The sequence below is a fragment of the Adiantum capillus-veneris genome, chromosome 19 (assembly GCF_014529385.1).
Source record: "Adiantum capillus-veneris isolate H3 chromosome 19, ASM1452938v2, whole genome shotgun sequence".
NCBI classification, from domain to species: Eukaryota; Viridiplantae; Streptophyta; class Polypodiopsida; order Polypodiales; family Pteridaceae; genus Adiantum; species Adiantum capillus-veneris.
In genome coordinates, this window is record NC_140949.1 from 126,039,985 (window position 1) to 126,066,890 (window position 26,906).

At 41.1% G+C, this 26,906-nt stretch overlaps 1 pseudogene; it reads left to right on the forward strand.

Annotated features, from left to right (window-relative positions):
* Window positions 1-550: 550 nt before the first annotated feature.
* On the forward strand, window positions 551-26,164 carry LOC147434817 (uncharacterized; annotated as a pseudogene).
* The last annotated feature ends 742 nt before the right edge of the window (window positions 26,165-26,906 follow it).

The window sequence follows — 26,906 nt, forward strand, 5'->3', positions numbered from 1 at the left end:
AGTGTTCTAAGGGGGTGTTTTACCCTTAGTGCACCTTGAGACTAAAGTTTTGACCAACATTTGGTCCCCAAAAGACAAAATCCATGTGCTAAAAGTGGAAAAAATGGAAAACTTGTGATTCTGTGCATTATTTTGCATGGAAATTGGTAAAAGTGCTTGGGAAGCAATGTTGAAGACTTGTGGATAGTTGTGCCATGAGTTTTATACAAAAAATCATGAATAGACATCATACACATATGATGTAAATCTAGCAATCAAATTGACTTATAACTTCAAACCCATAGTCTCCATGTTGAGTGGAGCACCTACACTAAGTTTCACTTCATTTGGAAAAATAGATTGAGTATTGAGAGAATTTTTCTAGTTTCAAGAAGCTCCTTGGTAAAAAGTGGTGATATTGTGAAAAAAACAAAAGCAACGTTTCCTTCTATCTTCATTAAGGGGTTAGGCCCGCCAGGGTACATAAGGGCTACTAGCCATAACAAAAATACATAGCTGTTTTGTCAAAATCTCTCTCTCTCTCTCTCTCTCTCTCTCTCTCTCTCAACTCATGAGCCATAACATAGCCGTCCACGGTCCATCTGCTCTGCATCCATGGCAATCCATCTGTTTAGGAGACCTGCCTGCAGTAGTGTCTCCTGCAAAAATTCAAGCATTCAAAGACAGATTTGGCAAGGAGAACATTCAAGCTAGCAATCTTTGTGGCAAAGTCACTACAATTGAGAGACGACTCTCGCTAGATTCCATTCTCACTGTGAAGAAGAACACCACACTAGATTATGAACAAGATTCCACGTTCCAAAGTGAGTGTAATGGAATTGATATTTTGTTATTTACTACAGCTACTAACATGTAGAAAATGCATAGCGCCTCTATGGAATGTGAAAAGGATAGCAAATTTATTATCATTGTATTATTAAAGAGCTCTTTGTAAGCTAAAGTCACTTTATGTCCGGGTGGACAATGTGTATTCATTTTTTAGCATTCAAAAATCTATAAGTAAATGTGTGCAAGATGAAAATGCTCACTCTTGCACGGGGGGAGATTGCACCCGGCGTCTGCGTTATTCTTCTCTCCTCTCCACTCTTCTCTCTTGACGTGCCAGCATAGCACTCTACTCTAAGAGGTGTGTCGGCACGTGCTCTCTCGATCTCTCCTGATCTCTATCTCTCTCTGTTCGTGTACAATTTGACTATATGCTCACATGATTCGTCAACTATGCGTATTTGCGGTGTTTGATCATTTCTACCATGCTATTTGAGGTATTTTGTAGTGACACCACGCATCCGTTTGTAGCAGTGGTATCATAACTCTAGCTACATTCTCAGCCTTGCAATAACCAAAGCTATGGAGACAATAAACCTCAATGATAAGTCCTTTCTTTGTTTTTGTACATGAAATAACAATTTATTCATAAGTGCTTGCCTAGTACAATATCGAGTGCAAGTTGTTGATTTGTGTTTACACAAAAAGAGCATAACAATGCATTGGTGAATGATGTCGATTATGTATTATTATTTATCTTGTTAAGAGAGAAGAGTGGATCCCATACCATAAGGCAATAGCATATTAATAGACTATCTAATTGTGTGTTAATTGCATAAAGTTGACTTATATAGTTTTGCACCACTAACTGCGCAAGGTTAGATAGAGGAGTAGAGTAGCTTTAACCTCATGAGGAAAGAAGCAAGAAGCAGAGAGACTTTAGCACCATCTGCTAAGCAATTTTGTTCAACAAGGAGTCATAGATCTCAAAATCTTTGACAATTCTAAAGTTTCCCAATATCTATGCCAAATGAGTCTCTCAAGACTTTGTGTCATGAAGGAAGGGGAGTACTTTAATAATGGTGTAAACCAATCATAGGAGTCCCTAATGGGTGATGGTAGTGGGAATCGACCCCACGCTAATGTTCATATCTTTAAATAAATAAATAAATAAATGAACAAATCATCACGACCATGGTAGCAGAACTAGGAGCGGATGGAGGCTTCAAAGCCATAAGTTGTAGATGTCAAGCAGCATGCTTACCATCGAGCACACCATCAAGCAGTAGTAGGGCACCGCCATCCATCCGACACTATCTCTCTATCGCTACAACCATCAACGGCCCTTTTTCTCTCTAAATTTCATGTTTGGCTCCCTCGCCTTCATCTGCACCCACCCAAAGGTAGTCCAACAATGTGAGTCTCAGACAATTACCCTTGCAATTTTTGCTACCACACGTAGTTGATAACTGACGGTGTCTCGGGGGGCTCACTATGTGTAAAACTACCATATCACGTGCCTTTAAAACATGTTTGTAAAAAGCCTTATCCCTGAATGCTTTTAGGAGTATAATGTACCCTTTGCTTTTAAAATTTGTAAGCTTTTTTCAAATTTGAAAAAATAGTATCTTTTTCTATATATACTTTTGTAAGTTTCAAGAGTTTTAAATACCCTTATGCTGAACTCATGTGATAGGTTACATTTTTCTTAGGTGACCTCCCTAAGGATGACGTCCATTCCTTCGGTGTCTTACCATGCAACCAACCCCTCATGTGGCTGTTGGAAGTCTCTTTTTTCTTTCACGCTCATTCAGAAGATTCGATTTTATCTCACAGAAAACATCCAATTCTCTCTCTCTCTCTTGCACGGTGGTGCCAGTCTGTGGGAAATCACTACCAACCACAGTCTGTCTTTCCTTCTCTCAATTGTGCCTCCATCCAACTGACTCTTTCTCTTCCCCTCATTAACTACACACGAGCACACATCCAACCAATCAACTACGCTTTTCAACTTGTAACTGCCACTCTCGCTACCCTGCCATTAGAAGAAATATGAACCTTGCATGGGCTTTGTAAGGAATCCTAATTTTTAGGGATTAAGGCTAATGTTGTGTGGGGTTTAGGGGGCAAGGGCATTGAAGAAGGTAGTTTTGAGTAGGCTTTCTAGCCTTTTTTAAAGACAAATGTAGGATGTGGACCTAAAGGGTTACTTTCTCTCTCTAACTTTTTTTAAAGTGAAGGAAGCATAGGGATGTGTCCACATCAGCAAAAACGTGGGTCACAAAGAGACAAAATTTGACTTTTTAAAAAAAAAATCATTTTTACTTGTTTCTAACTTAAAACTCCCTCCCAACATATATGCATATCCAAAAATCATTTTTTGACCCATTTTTTAACCCACAAGCTTAGAAAGTCCATTTTTTCAAAACTCTTTTCCCCCAAAAAGTAATAAACATTTTGTTCTCTCCTCCCTCCTCCCTCCTCTCTCTCTCTCCCTCTCCCTCTCCTCTCCCTCCCTGCCCCTACCTTCCTCCTCCTCGCCAATCTCTCCCTCCCCCCCCTCCCTCCTTCTCTTCTCCCATCTTCCTCAACCTCTCTACCCTTCCCCCTCTATCTTTTCATCATTTGCTTCCTCACGCAACAACTTCCATGGTGCTCACGGACATCACAAATGGTTTGCTTCCACCACCACGTACTCCGCACACCAAAATCATACATATTCGCTTACCCACGGCATTTGCACCGAAGACCACTAGTGAAGGTGATCAAAGGTCATCACAGGAACGTCGCACCGCTTGTGAGACCAATGTTGACATTTGGGTGGATGGCCATTTGTACCCTTACGATCCTATAAGCCACTTCCATCCACCGTTTAATAGCCTTTCCACATTTCTTCAATTTCTTGGGAGGGGAGAAGCAGGTTTGTCAGGCTATTGCAAGCGGTTGTGTATGGGTGCAGGTTCTTCTTTGCATATGTGGATGCACGAATGTCAAGCTCTTCACCTCAAGACGACGGCATTATAAGAGAGTGTTGCCTCTTCGGAGAGGGTAGTTAAAACTCTTGAACAACAAATGCAAGAAAAGGAGTCCCACATCCAGAAGCTTACCAACACCATCACATACTTGAAAGAAACACCCCTTGGTGCAAGGGAACGCAAACGCACGTATTCATCCATTGAAACTCTTGCACATTCGGGAGGAGCACGCAAACGATGAGTTACAGCCACAAGGTGATTTGGTCTTTACTTGCATGATGCATTCTTACTTCACACTATTTTCTAACATTTATGTTTATTTGTTGCTAGAAACTTCATCCAGGAGACATTCGGTGGAACAAGCCAAGATGATCGAGTCAACCTTCTCACTAGTTGTCTCAATACCCAGGACGTGATTTCTATCTTACAATCACCTGGAGGTAAGCACATTAAGGATGCAGTCACCAAGGACCTTATGCGTAAATTAAGAAATGTGGTTAGTGATGATGACGTTCAACAAGCTTGTGATGAGGCTGGAATCAGCACCAAAGCCTATCAGGCTATTTTCCAACTCCTAAAGGATTCCCTCAAAGAACATGGCATTGTGGAAAACCTATTTCCCGTTCCTCACAAGGTCAAGCTCGCAAAGAAGGCCACAAATGAAGATGTGTTCTCCCGCATTGGGACATACCTACACATTGAGGACACAATGCCAACTTCCCTTTATGCTTTGTGCGCAACAAAGACAAGGGGAAAAGGTAAGAAACAATCCATAAGACCTTTGGAGAAGGGCTTTCCTTACACAATGTGGAACAATATTTTCGTGGATCTTAGAAGGCTTCAAGAAGCCATGCTTATATTTTACGAGTTACCTGCAGAAGGTGACACACTTTAGTTTTTTCTTTGGTATTATTCTTATCATAGACTCTGAAGTTTAAGGTCTTAGCACTATTTATTTTGTAGTGCTTGGCACAAAAGTCGCTTTTGTGCTGAAACTCGATGAGTGTCAAATAGTGAAAGGCCGAAGGTTAGAGAGGCTAAGTGTCACTCTAATGAACGAGGCCCTTCTGCAAACCAAGCGAAGGGATTCAGTCGAGCCATCTCCCACCCCATCTTTTAGCGTGCAATAATTGAAAGACATTTGGTGGTTGGGTGCTATTGAGGTGCCCAAAGAGACCAATGGAGTACTTTCATGGATTTTTGAGAGAACTCCATGGATCACAGAAGTGATACACTCCCAAATTGCAGGTCAGAAGTTGGAGATTTAGGGTTTTGGTAGTTATGATGTGGAGTGGCACTTAGGTGGGGATTTGAAGACCATAAAGTGTTTGCTTGGCTGCAAACAAGGGGCTTCTTCTCTCATGCCTTGTCCATTTTGCACTCGAGGGTACAAACCTAATGGAAAAAAATCACATAAGAGCACTGCAAAGGCCGGATCCATGCTTCCATGGCAAGGGCATGGAGAACAAGGGTTAGATTGTCGTGATGTCGGAGATGAAGGTAGAGAATGGGAAGCGTCTATTCTGAGATGTCCCATGCTTAATGCCCCAGACCGTGTTCAAAAGGACCACGCTTGGAATCCAATCTTTCGATTTCCTCTATCGAATGTACATTTTTGTACATTACACGCATTCATGCGCATTTTTGATAGGCTATTGAAGCTCCACATTGACTATGCTTTCACGATGAAACCGTTGGAAAAGTCCCAGGAAGCGATCGAAAGAGTGGAGGTACTCTTGAATTCCATTGGCTGTCACGGTGGAAATGTGTCTATCGTTGCTGCAAAGAACACAGGGGAGGCCCATGAAATTGCTCAACAAGTGTCAATGAGTGGACAAAAAGCTAGACACTTTTTGAAGAAAGTTTCCCAAGGAAAGCCAAGTCGATATGATGCTCAAAACAGCTCCAACCAGCAGGCAGGTAACCTTTGGGAGCTTTGGAAGGAGTTATGCAAAGCTACTACCGACAATGATTCAAATGGCGAGCTTGCAAACAAGCACAAGCAAGTTTGGGCACAGTTTGATAAAATGGTCAAGCTTATGGGCCTTAACAGCACAACAGAAGAACAACGCCAATCATTTCAAGAAGCCTTGGCGGATTTTACCAAGGTCTTCACCCTTTCTTGGGGTGAAAATAACATCACACATTACATGGTGTATTCATTACAAGGGATTGTTTTTATTTAATAATGTGGATAGTTTATTCATGTGAACAGCATATCTTGTTTGCACAAGGTGCATTTTTTATGCACAAGTATGGATCGCTTGAAATTTTTAGCACTCAAGGCATGGAGAAGTCCCATTATCGAGCAAGGGGAGTGTACTTCAAAAATACTCGACATGGTGGTGGAATGGTGCAATCCAATTATTTGGAGGAGATGTTCAATTGGTTTTTTCGCACAACATTTGCTTGTAAGCTCACAATGGAGCGTGTGCGACAATCCAAGATTGCTATTGAAGTGCTCTCATAAACCACTCATTTCTTAAGAACAGGTGAGCTCTTACAAAACAAAATGGCGCGCACCAAACAAACCACGAAAGAGCATCCGCTTGCCAACAAAAACACCCTCCAAGGATGTGAGAAGCCGTCATGGCTTAAAGGCACAAGAAAACGGCTACGAACGCCTGGCCGTTCTAGGAACTCATCTGGTAGTGGGCATGGTGGTAGGGCACGAGAGTCATCGAGGACTGTTGAATCTCCATCTCCTCAAGATATAACACCTAGAAGGAGAATGAAGCAATGTGCCCAGCGCTGGAGAGAGGAAGAGGGACAGCAAACAACAGAGTCCGATAGGGAGCAGCCGTCGCACCACCAATCACAAGCAGGACCATCCAAGACTCGGGTGGTCCATACAGACACTGAATCAGAGAGTGAGCCACCATGGCTGCGAGAAAAAATACCGCGCACACACCGGGTTGCCGTTGGGGGGAAGACATTGCCTGGAGGCCAGGGAGCTCTCCCCACACAACAAGATCGGTAGCCAAGGGAAGACGAAGAATCAGAAGAGGCTGCAGAACCAGCCCCTAAGCATGTAAACAGGCGCAAGTCTAAGTTTTTCAAGAATCCTAAACGCCGCCCGCCAGAAAATGTGCAAGTGCCCCCAAGACAACCGCAGCGGCACCGAAAAATAGCAAGGGCATTTGCAGAAATCCGCCACTACCAGAAGACGACGGAGCTTTTGATTCGATGCGCCCCCTTTGCTCGCACTGTGAAGGAGGTGCTTCAAAGCTGTGGAAATCAGTATAGAATGCAAGCAATAGTGCTACAGGCTATTCAAGAAGCTGCAGAGGCCCACATCATTTCGGTGTTGGAAGATACCAACCTATGCGCCATACATGCAAAGCGAGTGACAATATAGCCAAAAGATATGCAGCTTGCACATCGATTGCGACGAGACTTCGAGCATTAGCTGAAGTTACCCCTCTTTTTGTATTGCACACCCTTATCTTTGTAATGATTTGACTTTCCAATGACAATATGATCAACAGTTGTGTCTACTGTGTCTACTATCTTTGTAATGAAATGACTTTGTAATTTCAAGTTCTGTATGTAATTTCAGTCAATTTCAGTAAATTTGTGCTTTTTAAGTACCCTTGGGAGTAGATAAGCCTATAAGGGGCAATAAAAAGCCTGGCCACAAGGGCACGCAAATGGCCCATCCATCAGTTTTGGATGGGCCATTTGTGCGCCCTTGTGGCCAGGCTTTTTTTTGCCCCTTGTAGGCTTATCTATCCCCAAGGGTACTTAAAAAGCACACCTTTACTAAAACCTATTGGTTTTGCAACATTACTTTACATGGATCCTTGTGGACACCCTTTTTTGGCCATTTCAAGCTTTGAATTCCCTATAGGATATAAAAAAAAAAAACATATTGTGAAACCAAGTGTCTATGCAACATTAAATTGGATTTTTCAAATGTCCAATGTAATTGGACTTTTTGGTGCAGGGGTGTACTAGGTAGAGCTAAAGCAGGTGATAGTGTGCTGGAAACTTCATTTCATAATTGATTTCACCTTTTCTAGTGTCCTTGAGTGTGAACATATGCTGGAATTGCCATAGAAAGGGTGCATCTAAATTAATGATGCAAAACCAATTCATTTCAATAAATTTGTGCTTTGTAAGTATCCTAGGGGGTAGATAAGCCTAAAAGGGGCAAAATAAAGCCTGGCCACAAGGGCGCGCAAATGGCCCATCCAAAACTGATGGATGGGCCATTTGCGCGCCCTTGTAGCCAGGGTTTTTTTGGCCCTTGGTAGGCTTATCTACCCCCTAGGGAACATAAAATACCTAAATTTACTGAAATTGACTGAAACTACATACAGAACTTGAAATTACAAAGTCACTTATCAAAACAATTTTCATATCACCAATTGAAACAATTTTCAAGATTGACAAATCACATTCAAAAGAATTTGCAAGATAGAGAGACAATTTCAAATATTTTTTATTACTTCCAAAACGGTGATTTTACATCATGTATCTGAGGAGTTCATATTTTTTTTGACCATTTCTTGGCGCCTATTTTGCGCGTAAGGCAACTCCCCAGTCAAGAGGGAGTGCGCTATGGCCTTTGGGTCAGTTGAGCCAATGGAAGCATGTATCCCTTTCACCCCCAACTTGCGCTTCTTGAGCGTTGACACCCCTGGGGCTTGCTCGTCCAAGTAATGGCCTACATCGGTTGCAATTTCTTGGAATCATTGTAACCGCTTGGAGAATGGGCGATCACCTTTGTGTATATAGCGCAAAAGATCGCAAGGCACCCAGATCCCTACATGTGGGGGGATAGATACATAATATTTTATGATGTGCTCCTCCATGAGCGCAAAAATCTCGGCAAATGCATCCATGTGAAGGGCAACTGTGGCATCAAGGTCAGGGAGACAAGTAAAAAAGGTGTGGAGGTCCAACTTCCCTTTGTATTTGGTGTCCTCGAGGAAGAGGATGAAGCGTGACAAAGGGGTGGATGTGGCTGTAGATGGAGAGGCTGTGGAAGCATCCATGTCTAGCCTGGGGTGTAGACAGAGAGTGGAGGAGCTCAAGAGTTGCAAAAGTGAAAATAGTGAATGAGTTAGGTGGCCCCCCTTTTATAATGGACCCTTTTTTTAAGACATTAAAAAAAGGCACTTTCACCAAAAAATGATTTCTCATCCCAATGCAAAAAATTATATTCAAAGGCATGATTTGCCGAAGCAAATCATGTTGATTACAGCGGGGATCAGTTTGAAAATTGCAAGAGTTACAAAGTTATAAGATCGATAGCATAGTTCCATCCATCCCCTAGTCCTCCTCGACCTTCAGTTTGTCTTCCATTCTCTTCCCAATCTGCGGACATTCATTACAATAAGCATGCAATGATCGACAAACCATGATGTATTGAAAATGTGGTGGAAGGATTCTCACCTTGTGACCTTGTAAACGAAATTGTGCTTGTTGAAGGGCCTCAAAACCCATAATAACCAAATGTTCTCGAACATTACTGAGAGTCCAATGCTTGTTCACTTGGACTGCCTCCAAAGCATCGTTGGGCATCTTCACTGCAATGTCAAAGCTTGCAATAGCGTCGTCTACACTCTATAAGGGAGTCCACACTCCAAGCTTGCACATCCAACGATCATAGTGAAATCGTATGTACAAGGAGGTGCGGGATTTCAAATAGCGCATTCCAATACCTGAAGCTCCAACCTTACAACGGTACCGGTCCCCGTTGTGCATACCCTCCACAAAACCCCAGTCCTCTTCTAAAAGCCTTCCTAATTCCTCGTAATGCGCATCTTTATATACAAGAATTGTGGTAGTCTCCACAAATCCAAACTCTTTAAAAATGTGCACAAAACAATGAATAGGCAAACACCAACTCAAGCCCACAGACCTAAAAGCTTTAGAGTATTTCAAAGAGTTTTGGACATCCATTATCATCTTTTGCTTGAAAGATGCTACCGACCACAAATCTGGCACCGACCACTCCATATTTAATAAGGAAGTTACTTTGATGGGTTCAAGCGTTCCAAACACTTGTGTAGAAGTAGGGACAATATAAGAGTGAGAATAGAAGAAAATCCTTCTTTGAACCAGTTTGGTTGGGCAAAGATGTGGGAACATTATTGCTCCAATATCCGCATGTATAGCATTGAATGTGCCGGAGAGCCTATGTAGTGGCTTCTCCTCCACCAACGTGGATGGAAATATGACTATAAATGCATGACAAATCTTAAGTATGAATCCATAATAACATTACACTGTGATTTCACACCTAGCTTTGTATTCTCAAAACATGTACTTACAATGTGTTGGAAATCGAGGTGGTTGTTGCAAATGCATGGTTGACATTGAGAAAACATGTTGCACAATGGCTACGGTCCCCTTGTCTTTGCGGTTCTTGAAGCCAAGGAGCTTTCCTTTCCAATGAAGATCCAAGTTTGCACGATTCCACACACGATGAGGGCCAATAGCAGATGGTTGCATGTATACCCAAGCACCTTTGGTGAACTCTTGTGGCACCCACTCATCATCTACACCTCTAGTGTTGTGGCATGCAAGTGCTGTGACCTCATCCTTTGGCCACCTTTGCGAAGTAGAGTTGGCCATGGTTGAGCAAAGAAAACTAGGAGGAGGAGAAGGACCTTGCTTGTTGCTACAATGTACAGAGGATAAAGTGATATGAGAAGGTGGATAACCCTTGCTTGGTGTGGCAATGGGAGGAGAAGGTGGATAACCTTTGCTTGGTGTGGCAATGGAAGGTGGTAGGGGAGGAGAGAGGAGCTTCCTTGCTACAGCAATGGAGATGGTGTAGAGAGAGAGTGTTGGAGTAGAGGATGAGTGTGATGGTTGCAACCAAGGAGGGGTTGGAAAAGGGGGGTTCTAGAGAGAGAAAATCACTTTTTGCCTAAGAACTACTTTTGGGGGAGCTCTGGATAGCAAAAAAAGATTTTTCAAAAGATTTTAAAAAAAATGAATTTTAGGGTTTTTGGGTGCACGTTTTGATTTTTTGAGGTCCAAAAATGCTTTTTTGACCATAAAATAGTTTTAGGGGGGTTTTAAGAAGATGAAATTTGAGTTTTGAAAATTTTGAAAAATTTCAAAATTTTGGGATTTTTTCAAAACAGGATAAAAAAGGAGGGAAGTTGGAGGTTCCATATGGCCCACCCCCCACCCCCCCCCCGCCCCCCCCCCCACCCCACCTTCTCACTAGATAAGAGCCCATTTAAGAAGTGTAAGACTACTTTGTCCCCCTACATTTTTGAGGGCATAGAGTGTGTCCACCAGGCTCTTCTCATTGGCTAGCCTCTAATTAACCTTAATCCCAAAGGGCCCCTAGAGGGTTCATATTTTTCCTAATGCAATAGCCCCATACCACTCACTTCAAAGCACCATGCAGCAGCCATGAAATAGCTACTCACCTTCTCCCCAACCCACCAGTAGCAACCTCTTTTGTTCTCTCTCACTACAACGGCCCCAGCCACTATGCACAATCTCAAAGGAGCTTGCCCTCTTGTTTCCTACTCACACACACACACACACACACACACACACACACACACACACACACACACACACAACTTGAGCCCTATAATGCACGTCCACCACATGCAGTGACTCTTGATCTCTCTCTCACTACAACCTTTGTCCACTTCAGTATCTCTCACTATCTCCCACTTATCATCTCCAATGCAATGGTGCAAGGGTCTTAGCAACTCTTACAAGCTGATCCCCACTTACAAACAGAGTCTCTATAGTGACACTTAATTGAGAAATACCAACAACATCTTGCACCTCTCCCTCTCTCTCATGATGTGGCAAACAACCATCGGACTCTCTCTTTCTCTCTCTCTCTCTCTCTCTCTCTCTCTCTCTCTCTCACACACACACACACACACACACACACACACACACACACACACACACACACACAGAGTCATCCAAGTGTTTCTCTCTCTGGCACTGTAGCTAACAGCCAGTAGATTCTCTCTCTCTCTCTCTCTCTGTGTGTATCTAACCGCCAGTAGATTCTCTCTCTCTCTCTCTCTCTCTCTCTCTCTCTCTCTCTCTCTCTCTCAGTGCAGCCGTTTTTTGACCTAGTAGACAGCAGTCCACTCTTTTGATCATAACTTCTTCATCCGAACTCCGATTTGGGTGATCTATAGCCTCAATCGAAGAGCACGAAGTCCTCTACGCATTGATGTAAAGACAGAAATTTTCAGAGTTATGGAAGGCGTTTCTGTAGCAGCATTTTCGAAGTGAACAGGTTCAACAAAATTGATTCTCATCTCCTATTTTACATACAATGTCTTCCGGCACTCGCAAGGGTTCTTCTTCTTCAACAAGGTCCACAACCATTGTGGAAAATGATCCAAAATCTCCTAAGTGTGGAGATAGCAACACAACCATCCAACCAACAACATCGGAAACCATGATCATGGCGTACTTGGTATCATTGCAAGAGACCGTAAACAAACAAGGCGAAGACTTACGAGCACTTGCAATGGAGAATGGCACACTAAGGGTACTTGTGGTTGAGAATGAGAATCTCAAGAGGACACTTGAAATGCAAACAACACGTTTGATGCAACTTGAAGAGGAAGTCAAGGAATGTAAACGCTCTCTTGTGGACTTGAATGCTTTGAAGGAGCGGATGAGCAAAGTAGAGCATGACCATGTATTGAAAGAGGAGAAATTTGACACTATGAGCCGGGATGTATGCGACATGAAAAATGTATGCACAAACAAGTCTTGGGCTGATGTATGTGGTAGCAATGTGGTTTCTAATTCCTCACTCATGCAAGCTATGGTTCAAACAAAGAATGTTGAGAATGTGGATGTGGAGGAGTTGAAGGAACGGGAGCGACGTTCCAAGAACATTGTTATTCGTGGAATTCCCGAAGAGAAGTTAGAGACACCTCCTTCTCTTGCCATTGTTATTGAAGATTTCTTCAAAACCCACTTTGGCATGTCCGGAGTTATGGTCTATGGAGCACATAGAGTGGGAAAGCAAGGAGCTCCTCGCTCGGGAGAACGGCCAATTGTATGCACCATGCCGGATGAGACCAAGCGAAAGATTATCCTTGATAATAGTTGGATCTATTTGAGGGATACAAAATGTTTTGTATGTGAAGATCGCACTATTAAGCAACAAAATATGCGTCGCAAGGCATATGAGGAAAAGAATAATAAAAACAAGGAGATCTCTCATGAAGAAAATGTGCCCAAGGAGGAGGCAAGTCTCTCAAGCAAATAGGGATGCGTGACCTATGAGACCGAGTTACAATTGAAAATATGCTTTTGGAATTGTAATGGATACCCATGGAATGCGGGGGTTGGCATTGATGAACTAACAAGCAAAGCCGATGTTGTACTTCTTGTTGAAACTTGGGAGCATGATACACAAAGGATTAACGGCTTGGAGGATTACAATGTACATTCATTGATGTGGTCAAAGAATCTCAAGCAACGAAGAGGACAAGGAGGGTTAGCATGTATGGTTAAGAAAGGATTGGAAGATTTTGTATCAATTGTGAAAGATGACAAGTACAAACGTTATGTATGGCTGAAAATTATGACACCAAAAAGAGGACCCATTTTTGTAGCCGGTTGCTACATTCCTCATCATGATTCTCCCTTTTATGCTTGCATGGATAGAGATCAACCATTTTCTGATTTGGAAGAGGACATTGCTTATTTCAAAGGTGAAGGTGATGTTATTGTATTTGGGGATATGAATGCTCGTACAAAAACATTGCAACATGATACTCAACAATTTGATATGCCATACATTTCAAGGGAGTTGGAGGAAGTTCACTTGTATGATCGTACTTCAATGGATGAGAAAGAGCCGGATCACTATGGAAAGTTACTTTTACACATGTGTAATAGCACCGGTATGCTCATTGCCAATGGTGTATCTTTGTGGAGTGGAACCAATGGATTTACATGTAGAAGACATAATGGGGATAGTGTGATTGACTATATGCTACTCTCTGAAGCCATCATGTATCGCATAAAGAGTTTTATGTTTGGTCAATGGACCCCGGAGTCCGACCATCGCACCTTATGTATTGACCTTTCATGTGGAGAAGCAACTAAGCATGATAATCTCAGCCAAAGGAAAGAGAAGTTATCACTATGTATGGATTTCAAACGGGCACCAATGTACATTGAAATGGTTGAGCAAAAATTATGGATGACAAAGCTTCAATATGATGCACCATTGGAAACTAAATGGGAAGCTTTCAAGAAAGCTATTTGTTCTTGTGCGGAAGAATGCTTTGCCATAAAGCATCTCCATGGTATGAACAAAGATAGATCACGCAAAAGGTGGTTTGATAAAGAATGTCAAGATGCTCGAAAGTCCTTGATAAAGCTTGATGCAACTATGGACAAAGACAACTATCAAAGTCATTTGCATACATACAAGGCATTGATTCAAAAGAAGAGAAGAAGATGGGAAGTAAAGCAACAAGAATTTCAAGTCCAAGAAAAGGCACATGCATGTGGAAGATTTTGGAGAAACTTGAGAGGCAAGCGGGTTGAGAATTTTGGTAACTTGAGTCTAGTGGATATGTACACACATTGTAGGCAATTATATGAGCAAGAAAATACTGAAAAAATGCCATTTTATGGTTCACTCCCATGTATGCCGTCTTTTTTTACTATTGAGGATGTATGCGGTGGGCTTGAAAAGTTGGCCACTCGCAAAGCGGGAGATCTTCAAGGTATCAAGCCGGAGATGATCAAATGGACGGGAGATTTTACCCATGAGTGGATGTGTGATATGTTCAACCTTGCACTTCAACATGGTATGCCTTATGATTGGAGTACTAATTGGGTTAAGCCTTTGCATAAAGGAGGGGATGTAAAGAATGTAAGCAACTACCGGACTATAATGATTGGGTCTCTTATGGCAAAGTTGTTTGGGTGCATAATGGAGATGAAATTGAGTGATTGGGCTGAAGAGAATGACAAGCGTGCAAAGGGACAAGCGGGTTTTCGTCGATGCCATAGCACCATTGATCATCTTGTCACTCTTCGTGTTCTCATGGAGGAAAGTCGGTTAAAAGGCAAGCGATTGTATTGTTGTTTTGTGGACTTTAAGAAAGCCTTTGATATGATTCCACGTAACAATTTGTGGAGAAGGATGGAAGAACTCCAAGTGCCAAGTGAGTTTATGCTTGCGGTTTCTCGAATCTATGAGAAGGTGATTTGTCAATTGCGCATGGGAAGAGAAATTTCAGAAATTTTTGTAAGCACTATTGGGGTTAAACAAGGATGTCCATTGTCACCAACTCTCTTTGGTCTATGCATCGATCAATTGGAACAAATGGTACTTGACTTTATGCAAGAAGAAGGCATTGAAGAGGTCACTATTTGCAATGCGGTAATCATGCTTTTGTTGTATGCGGATGATGTAGTGCTTCTAGCACACACTTTAGAAGATGCACAAAAGCTTATGGTTGTCCTTGAGAACTTTTGCTTGCATAGTGGGCTGATTGTAAATGAATCCAAAACAAAGGTTATGCTTGTGAAAACCAACCATAAGGAGAAGCCATGCATTGTGTACAACAAGGAGACACTTGAAGTTGTTGAGAGCTTTAAGTACCTTGGCCTTGAGGTTCCATCCAATCACAAGTGGCATGAATGTGCTATGCGTCGTTTGGAAGCGGGAAAGAGAGCATATTATGCATTTGAGAACATGTGTAATGCGGGAAACATCAAGTGTTGGGTTCTCAAGAAGTATCTTTTTGATGCATTGGTGACACCGGTTCTTCTTTATGGAGTTGAAGTGTGGGGCGGGAGCATCTCAAAGTCTACTTGGAAAGAGTTTGAGAATGTCCAAAAGCGTTTTCTTACAAACTTTCTCCAAGTTAAGACACAAACACCATATATGCTCCTACTTCTTGAGTCGGGATCTCTTCCAATTGAGGTTATGGGCATGGAAAGGGTTGTGGAGTACATGATAAAGATGCGTCAAAACCCCTCACATCGACTTCCTACAATTGCATGGGAAGCAAGCAAAAAAGTTCAAAAGACGCATAAAAGCAAGATCTTGAGCACGGGATGGATGCAAGACATAAAGAAGTGGTTTGGGAGATGGGATGCATTACACTTGCTACATGATGCTTCAATTGACTCTCAAGTGAATGAAGCTTTTCTACAACGCCAATGTATTACGGCTTGGGAGAAATCCGGTGGGTCACGCTTCATACATTACACCACCTATATTGCCCCCAACTACAAAACCATGTTCTTCGCTGAGAGAGGAAACCGTACTCACACTTACATGATTGAGCCTATTCCCTTGTCCGCAATACGCACTATCGCAGCAATTCGGCTTAGCTCCCATTTCCTTCGATGCGAGATAGGGCGTTGGGGCAATGGAGAAGAGTCAAGTCGATTGTGCACATTATGCTCATTGCAAGTTCGAGAGTCTGAGTACCACACACTACTAGAGTGCTCAGCTTTTGATCACATCCGAACTTGCTTCTCTCACATTTTCAGCCATAACTTAGACCTACACACTTTCCTCTCCCAGCCAAAGTGTGGGCTCTCCATTGCGACTCTCATCACTACAATTTTGGAGCATCGAGAGTCACTCATCAGCCATACACATACTACATCACATGTAACTTTGGTCCCATAGGTCATATTTGACCTCCGAGGACGATAATAAAATCTATCTATCTCTCTCTCTCTCTCTCTCTCTCTCTCTCTCTCTCTCTCTCTCTCTCTCTCTCTCTCTCTCTCTCTCTCTCTCTCTCTCTCTCTCTCTCTCTCTCTCTCTCCTCTACTACAACTACGTATAGCAGCGGACATTGACGAAGCTCGGCTGTGATCGTTGGATACTTTCTCATATGACGTCAGGGCATTGACAATGCTGCTGATGAGATTTTTTCTATTTTATTTCTACTTTACTTCATTTTAATTTGTACCCAAGCATCGGATTAGATTCACACGGATCGTATCATTTTGATATCATAAGTCTCTTGGGATAGTTTTCTACGACGTTAAAATACTCTTCTTCTTCTTCGCTCTCTCCTAGTACAACTACCTACAGAATAGGACATTGACAAAGTTCTTCAACGAATTTTTATTACTCTTTAGACATTGGATTTGTAGATCCACAAGGAGTGTATCATCTCGAGCTTGGTCTCACATCTCTCCTCATAGTGGCAAGTTCTACCGACACCATCAATAGCCTTTCCATTGGTTCAATTCGGAACTTCTCTCTCCAAGGCTCCTCGCATTCACACCGACATCTATGGCTTTGTCTTCGCCCAACAAAACAACCAGCATCCTTGACACCCTCCAGTCCGTGCAGGATGAGCTCACACAACTTTGTCGAGACTACGACCGCCTGGAAAACCGCTTTCAAAATATTTTCCTTCGACGTTTGGATGTGCAAACCTCCGTCCACTCCTTAAATTCCATTTTAATCAGCCTCACCGAACACCTCTCATGGCCAACCACCCTCCATTGACACCCAAAAACCTCACATTGACCCTCTAGCACTACTTTTCCCGACCCTACACCATAGATATATTTTTTCTTTTAATTTTGTAATAAGCCTATACAGGCTCCCTTTCGCTCTCTTTCGTAGATCTCTACTGTAGTCTAATTTTTTACGGATAATGCAACATCTCTATCGGCTCGTGTATGCTGGGATTCATCACTAGTATTTTGGTTTGCTTTAAGTTGTCAATACTTCTCGTAGCACACATAGTTTGGCATTGTTTTTATGATTTTTTTCATATGTATGCAACACACTATTTCTAAAAAATTGTTTGCATTGTACTAAACGAATTTAATTAGCACAAGCTAGTATAAAATTTGATCTAATCATATCTACAAATACCCCTACTAAAAGCTTGAGCTGTAACCACTTTTTGCAATGTGTGTCATGATACTACATCATCTTTTGTGATTCGTTCAGGTTATAGGAAGTCATGAACTAATTTGTAGGGATTAAAATTTGTTGTTCTTGCAATTTTATGAAAATTTTTCTTGCTCAATTACTCTCTCATATTTTTCTACTTCTTAATTCTATTAAAACTTGCTCAACATAAATATCTTTATTACATTCCGCCCACTTTTAGGGCCATATGACTATCTGTCCGGCCAACATTCACCCATATGCGATTATTTTCACTACTTGTTTCATGTCCACTCATTCACATAGAGCCATGCAGACCATAATAGGCCCTATTTCCTTTCGAGTTTATTATAAGCATATCATTAACGATAGGTGCTTATTTGACTGAGTATACTAACCCTTTTATACAAGATAGGGCTATTGCATCTTCTTACACAATCTAAGCATAATAATCCCACTTTCTCATCAATCAAAGGCTAATCATGGCAGACCTCGTAGTCAACATACTGTTGTCCTTCAGATCGAGTTGTAATGATTCCACTAAAATTTCATCCTTACTTCCTTATTTTGGCCAATTTAAACAACTTAGAGTTTGGTTCTTGCAATTTTTATGTTTGTTTGTGGCACTAGTGGATCTATGCTAGAACTGCAAAGTATATCTTCTCGCTAAGTATCATCTCCACCACCATTGAAGTAAGTTCACAAATCATCATAGCTCAATTCCACGTGATCACAGTAAAGGATGTGCCAGAGGACGTCATAATGGGAATTCCAATGGCGTAGAAGATGTCAAAGATACAGAATGTAAACTGGATGCAGTCTTTAGAGACAACCAAGAATGAAGACCAACATTGGTCACCCGCGGACGATAGCACAAGGTCCTCAAGCATAGTTAGATTGGACATTGATATCAAAGCAGATTTTATTGAAGATGATTCATCTTCATCAACCAGAACTTCAGAAGAGCTTAAAGCAAATCAAGCAATAGCAAGTGCAGATCAAACAACACAAAGGGCAACCACAAAAGCTATTGAGCAGAGAATGCCACCAAAGCCAGAGGTAAAGAAGACCAAGGTCGCAGACAACCAGAAGCAATAGGAAGTCCAAAGATCAATCACTCATTGCCAGCTAAACCAGCTGATGAAAGTCAGATTGGAAATCATAGTCTCAAACCACTCTCCATAGAGACACAATTAGATCAAAATGAGACCATTGAAAAATGAGGACAAAGATCTTCAATAGAACCAACAATGAGAATAGTTGTAGTTCTCAGCAATACAAAAGGAGTGACTGTCAGATGCAATTCTCTACTAGAAAAAGAATCAAAGTGCAATATGATTGCAAAGAACATCCAAAGGATCCTCCAGATCACTCCATGCAAGCATGATAGCAAAACAATGCTAGGTATGCATACAGGTCAAGAAGAAATGGTTGCTACCCTTAGCATCCAAAATCATGAAGACCAGGTAAAGTTTTAGGTGAAGCCTTCAAAAGACATGCATGCAAATGTCATCCTTTGATATCAGTGGTCATCCTTTGATAAAATGCTAATACTCTCTTTTCCAAGAGGTAACAAGCAATAGTTTACAGATACCATTAATGATGGAATCAAAGTTGCAAAAGTCACAAGAATCAAAGACAAATCTTGCAGACAAAGGTAAAGCTAAAGTGGACCTTCCACCGATTAGCAAAGAAGGTGTGACAGCATATGCCTCTACAACAAAGAACCCTTGTGGATCAGCTTCTTCAAGCAAGTCAGGCTCTGAAAACTTCAAGTCAATTGCTGACCCAATCAAAAACTCTAAGGAGCCACCCAGAAAAGCAAAGGTATTTCAGTCGAAGTACTCAAGAAAGCAAAGGAAAGTCAAGCAAGTGTTTATTCTGAGCAATTTCCGGTTTGGATTAAAGATAGGGTATCGACACAAAAAGACAAACATATGGGATGGATAGCATCACAATAGATCTTAAAGGAACATGAGTACTATAGAGGTAGCATACAAATATGGTGCCAAAACCGCAGGTTAGGGCATATGAAGTAACTTCAAGTCCCTCCCAGGAAAGAAGGCCCACAAGGTATCAACCTCGACAATATCCTAGGATACCTAAGAAGCAGGTATACAACAGAACAACATCGAAAGATGCTAAAGTCAACCATAACTCTCAAGAGGATACATAACAAAAATGGATCTCAAAGGATCTTCCTCTCAGACAAGGATTTTACACAGGGTATACAAAGATTTGGCTACCAGTCAACCACAAGGCAATTGCAACTACACCAAACCTGCATGAAGATATCAAGAAATCAACAAGACCTAAAGCTCAACAAAGTCAATAATGGAGATACAAAGGTCATCAAGGTTTGGATTCCTAAATCTTTCAATGCTCCTAGTCAAAAGCTAGATGCCGACAGTGAACAGAGGCCTACAACAATATCAAAAACTTCTTACAATAGGCCTAATTGGAGAATCAAACAGATAATGGAGTCTTCACAGTCAAAGAAGGACAATCCAACCAACACAAATGCATATTCAAAGATGATAAAACATGTATGGCAAAGACCTTCAATGCCAACTTGGTCCTTCACTAATCCTCTTTTTGAGGATTCAAGCTTACTTTTACCTGAAGAAATGTTTTTAGTAAGCACGAGAATGTAAAAAATCAAGTTGCTAGGGTGCAAAAAACACTCTTTGGCGTAGTCAGAGTCGGCTGCTACGCCATGAAATGAGCAAAGCATTAGTCCCAAATCTTCATGTCTTAATAAACTATGTGCTAAGAGTCGTAGTTATTAGGCTTACACTCAAGCTGGAAGAGTTGAGCATATGAGCATAAGAGTCGAAGTCTATTAACTTACAATTGGTGGAGTGTCGTAGAGTCCAACACTCACGCACAATGCACAGTAAGATGAGAGCACATATCCTCAACAACAAAAACCATTCTTAAAGGGGTGCGAGCTTGCAAAGCCATGTCATGTGCTTTTATAGCTACACCATCTTGCTGAACAACCCCTCAAAATCTTTTTTGCACAACATACTATTTTCCATGCATTTTTGTGTATGCATAAATAGGATGTCCCACCATCAGACATATGTATTAGACACTTTTTTTTTGCTTCCACCTATGCACCTTGAGTGGACTACAACAGGAAAATCAATATTCCATCATGCTACCCTCTCATATTTGCCGACTTTTTAATTCCATATCTATCAACAAATAATCCCTTGAGTAATTTATTAATATTCTCCATGCTAATAAAAAATCCAATAATGCGCGTATCCAAAGGTACTTTTTTCCGTTGGGCTTTTTCCCTTTGGTTATCCAAGTATTAGACCCTCATTTAGAACCTCATCATTCTACTTCTCTTGTACATACTTTTCATAAATAAACAGTAGCCTCCTCATTATGCTATTACAAAGAACAAATGCAACATCATCTCTCACATCAGACATATTTGGACCAATGAAGATGCTGCAGCAAATTGAACCTCATCAACAAATTCAACGACAAATGAAGACAATGAGTCCATCAAAAAACAATTAAAAACCTTCCACAACCTCCACAGACACTTTTCAACAGTGCCCGAGGACGACACTAAAATCGGAAGGGGGGAATGTTAACCGAGTCAACGTTAGTTAACAGAAGCTGCTAAAGACTGAAGACATATGATTGCACATCGAAGACCAACATGAAGAAGCAGTAAAGGTTGGAGTTACACATTTTCCACAATTTCCCAAAATGGCCATGTATTGTAAATTCTCGATTTATTTCAAGCCATTATAATATTTTAATGTATTACGAGCTCAATGGGAGTTCCAAGATGTAAAGAACAGGTCAGTTAGTGTGCCTAGGTAGTAGATTCAGTAAGTGGTGAGCCCTAAAGGCCTTGGGCACCCGGATATTGCATATTTTTACCCTAGGTATATAAGGCAGTATGTAAAATAAATTAGGGAACTTCTCAAGCTCATTTGGTTGAGAGAACTCTTTGGTGAGAGCGCTTGAGGTGTGTGGCTATGGAGTCCTTGAGCTTCTCCTTGCTCATGTGACTTGGTTAACACTAATCAATGCTTAATTATCTTTTACTATGCCTCTGTCATGCTTCTTATGATTGTCTATGATGCTTTAATTAGCTAGATCTTAACTAATTAGTGATTAATCCCTCTCTAATCTTGTGTGATTGCCCTCTCTTGCTTGTGTATGCATGTATGTTTGATTGGAGTCTGGTGCTCGGATAGATCTATGTGTGTGTGCTTGTGATTAGTGTGTTGCATGATAGGATTAGTGTTGTGTGCGTCTTGCAATCGTTAGTGTGTGTGATTAAAGGTGAAGGGAAGTGGATGTGGAGATGGCCAACCATTGTGGCTTAGCTCCTCCATAGGCCAAGAACCTCACCTTGTAGAGTCAACCATTTGTTTTGCCATGATTAGCTCACTAATTGTGTGAGTGTTTCCATGCCGTAGCCGGATAGCTCATCCCTCCAGATTGATAATTTTGTTGGTCATTGGAGCTATGCAACGATGGAACCCCCGAACAAACGTCTCCCAGAGTAAAATCAATCCTCCTATTCAAAATCCTATCCTCCAAGACTTTCTTCAAATCTGTAGCAACCTCAATATCAGATTGTCGTTTATAACTTGGGCCTTTTGGCTTACCTTTGTTGGCTATTTCTTCTATTGTAGACTCCTCCATGAGTACTTCAGGTGGAGATGTTCCTTGTCTTGGGGGTGTTTGGGAAGGCATTGAGTCGCTTATTCCCCCACTTCTAGAAGCTCTTTTTTATGATCCTTCATTAGCATTTTGACGTCTGTGCTTCTCTTCTACAATAGCCTCATTTTGTTGGCATTTTGTGTAGGCATGCACTGACAATGAGTCCACTGGATCATTCCATCTTGTTTCTAGGCGTATGCAATCCCCTGCCTCATGTAGGATCTCCTTTGTAAGCTTTCCTTTCCTACAAAGTTCCAGAACATTGGGCCACAACGTACCATCATCATCACTCATCAAATCCTTGGAGTGCTCGATCTTTGCTCCATAAGTAGAAGCCTCAACTGAAGAGGTGGCATGGTTAGTTGCCATATCTTCTTGACTAAGGTTTGGATTCCCCCCTTTCCACCAAATTTAGTTCTCAAGGGCAGACCTGTCTCTCTTAAGTGGATTTTACCATCCTTAAAAAAGACAACATCTTTTGGCAAAGAATCACTAAAACTATCACAATCTCTTCTTACATGGTATGTACTAACACACCAAATACATCTATCAACAAACCCTTCTTTGAGTTTTTATCTTTTCCTAGGAAGTACCCCTGATGGTTGGCCTTTTTCTTCAAGCTTTGCAAGCTTCACCTTCAAGTCATGCATTCCCTTCACAAGCTCATCTAGCATGGAATCATAAAACTTAGGAGCTATAAAAGTAGGCTTTACCATTTTTTCAGAAGTTGAGGTGGAAGAACTTGTAGTGTTTACTACCAACTTGTAGTGTTTACTACCATCTTGTCCCTTGTTCTTTGTCGTTCGGCAAGCAGTGAGACAACACCTTCAACCCCATTCCAGTCGCTCTTTAGTCCTTGCTTAACATATTTATCTTCAAGAAGAAGCTCCAAATTTTCTTGAAACTCTTTACTTGCATTTTGTAAGAAAAGATCTGTCTTCTCTGCATCTAGTGTGGCCTTTTTTGTCCTAGTGAGTTGTGCATAGCGTTGCTCAAATTCCCATAGTAGCTTTGTTATCGATAGTCCTTTCTTTGGTTTGACTACCCATTATAAAAATGTCCTTTTGGTCACTCTCTCAGAGTCCTCCATGAAATATTCCTCCTTTAAAAGTTACTTTGAGTTCTTTCCAGTTTCTCCCATGTCCATCTTATTTTGCCCTAACATGTTCCCTAATTTCTGAACAACTAGCTCAAAGCTTTGAATCATCTAACCTTCTGACATATGATGTAGCTCCATCTCCTTCACATACTCATACAAGAACTTGGTTACATCTTTGCCATTTAACGGATCCATTCTGTTGATGAATGCTTGTATGGATTTGGTTGTTGAAATCTGCCTTCTTTCATTGGCATGTTGTTGTTGCATGAACATTGCAAATGCTTGAAACATTTGCATTGTTGCTGGGTCAAAATTCATCACAAACTCTCACACTTGCAGATTCGCATCGGGTTCACCAAAAATATGTCGAGAAATTTGTGATCTTTCCAGGAAAGCATCAAGCTTTTGGCTGTGAGAGTTCGTGAGGGAACTCCAAAAACTATATGAAGAAGTTATACCACAGATTTCATGAAGTTTAGGGTTTGGAAGGAAGTGCAATCAAAGAAGCCCTACTCTTTCTCTCTTGAACTCACACACACAAAGAAAGAACACAAAAGAGCATATCAAAACAATACAAAGATGAAAACATCAAGGCTATGATGATATCGTATCAAAAAATAACAAAGCAGAAAACACCTTACTTATCAACCCCTTTGAAATTTTTTGCCATTTTGATGAAGATGAAAAGAGATAGAAGACTTTGGCCTTGATTGACTGGAGTTGATGTTTACAAGGATGCTTTCAAGTTTAGCTAGCCTTCCTCAAAGGCAAGTGTAGGGCTAAAGGATAATTTGGCCTGAATCCTCTCACTCCCTCTTGAATGATTTTCAAGAAAGAAGAGGTCCCCTTTTATAGGTGAAGGGAACCCCCAAGGGTTACAAACAAAAGAGAAGAGCCATTGTGAACAGGAACTGACAAAGTTTGAAATGAGTTGTCTCTGCATGATGTGGGCAGTTCGATCATATCTCATCAACCGAGGCTCCAAATAAAGAAATAAAAATAGGGGCAAACAATTTAGCTCATGAGCTACAAACTCCATTCTATATACTTTTTCCATTTTACATTGTGTAAAAATTTCACCAAAATAGGGTATCTTGTTGGCAACAAAAGTCTTCTTGTGGTCCCCTTAGCTTAGACTTCCACTTGATTCCAATGGACACCTCATGCAATATGAAAGCATGATATTGCGTCTTGACAGGTTTGTAAGAATCCTCTTAATAATGCATTAAAATGAGTGCATCTTTGAAGATCATGCAAGCTAGGTGTTGCTCTAGGGTTTGATTCCTTCCTAGTAGCTATTAGAAAGAAATATATGAAAAATGCATAGAATATATATGTATATATATATATATATATATATATATATATATATATATATTGGAAGCTACCCAAGATATAGAATCTATCTAGCTAGGGTGTGAGATGATAATGAGATAGTATAAAAAAAGAACCAATGCTTTTTGTCCCAAGTTAAAGAGGCGGAGCTATTGACGCTTTTCCCATAGTACTTTCTAATGGTAAAGTAAGAATATGTTACCCTTGAGATAAATAATAGGATGAAATAGAAAGCTTATTATTATACTTAGATATGCATATGTACATTATAGAAAATATACTTATGTATCTCAAAAAGTTTCAAGATAAATCTTGTAGCATTTGTTCTCACTATGTACGTGTCATAGCATGACAATGTGCAAGAGGAAAAGGCTCACTCTTGCATGGCGGTAGATTTCACCTAGTGTCTGCGTTATTCTTCTCTCCTCTCCACTCTTCTCTCTCTCCATGCCAGTGTAGCACTCACTCTAGGAGGTGCATGGGCATGAGCTCTCTCGCTCTCTATCTCTCTCTGTTTGTGTAGGATTTGATTATGTGCTCACAAGATTTGTCAGGTATGCGTATTTGTGGTGTTTTATAATTTTTATCATGCTATTTGAGGTATTTTGCAGGGACGCCACACATCCGTTTGTAGCAATGAGGCAGGAGTCGTGTCTAGCATCCTAAAGAATTATATTTCTTAATTTTAGAAGAGTGGCGGAATTGGCGAAGGTTTGAAAGAGTCTTGTAGATTTGCGGTTTAAGGTGGAAGATCTCAAAAATTTCAAGTCTAAAGTTGAAGGGGAGGCCATCTTCTACCATGATAGAGGAATCACGAGATTGGTGGCTGCATATGACTGTCTTGACATAGTGCTTGTGGATACAGACCATCTGTTGAATCTAGTGTTGAGAGTCTTAGTTGAGAGAGGGGAGGGGCAGGAGAAAGAAGCAGGACAAGGATAAGAAAATTCTAGCTTTTTGCAAGCTGTGCAAGGATGCAATTTTGTCCAACAATGAAACCTTGGGTCAAGCTTACATCCCATGGAAGTGTCAGCCACCTCCGTACTACGACAACACTTCATTGCAAGTTGTGGACTTGAAGCTTCTGTTTTGGAAGGCTCAATCCTTTGAGGATGTAAGCTAGCTTGTAGGAGACGTCTAAAGAAGCACAAGGGTGAAGGTCTCCAAAATAATTGCAAAGGTTTTGATTCCCATCCTTTCCTTGCTGCACTTTTGAAAACTGCAGAGACATCATTGTCTTTGTTGCTTGACACTGGCACAAGTGCAATTAGTGCAATGCTTTCCCAATATGCTGAAGAGATTAAGGGATCTAAGAATAATTCTATCCACGACATGGACATTTGGAAAAGTGCTAAGATGTTTAAAACTCAAATGGTGAAGATTGAAGGCTTAGAAGTTGTTTGGAAAAGCTATGGAAGTCAACATTGATAGGCTTCCTAGTCTAGTAGGCATCAACAATGAACCAAAATTAGTGTCCATGCCTTTATTCACCCCAAGTAGGAATTCCTTCCAGGTGAAGGGCCTAGGTGGTCTATGGAAAAACCAATGACTAATAGCTTCTGATATTTCCTATTATGTGGGCAAGTAAAAAAAAGATGACTTTCCTTGGGATGTCCACATCTTGGACATGCCCCATTCTCTTTTCGTATCTTGTGTGCCTTATAGATTTTCCATACCCCTTGGTGGAGAATGAGCCATAGAAGTATTGACTCTTTTGCTACTTGTGGGAAAGCTCATGTAGCCAGGAGTCTCTATGGCCACTGGTTTCATGACCAATTTAATCCCCATTTTTTGTTGAGGATTTTATATAGAGTTGTACCTATTCTCGGTAACCTAGGGGGAACCCATGTTTTTTTCCCCTTCCATCTCAAGACTTTGGTGATCCTTGCTATGGCTTGTAGGAGTCTTGTTTAGGGGGTGAATTTTCATTTGCTCTACCCTACTGTATATCAAATATTCACAAGCTTGTGAGTAGGTAAAGCTTCTCTTAATGTCCTCCTTAGACATCCATCACCCATTGGGCCACACATCTTTCCAACTTCTTAGTCCCTTTTTTAACAACTTATGAGCATTGATGTAGTGCTCCCAGGCCACAAGAGAGACACAAAGTCCAATCCAAGATGAGTAAGTTAGTGATAATTTGGTTGTAAAATTTTCTTCTGGGAAGTGG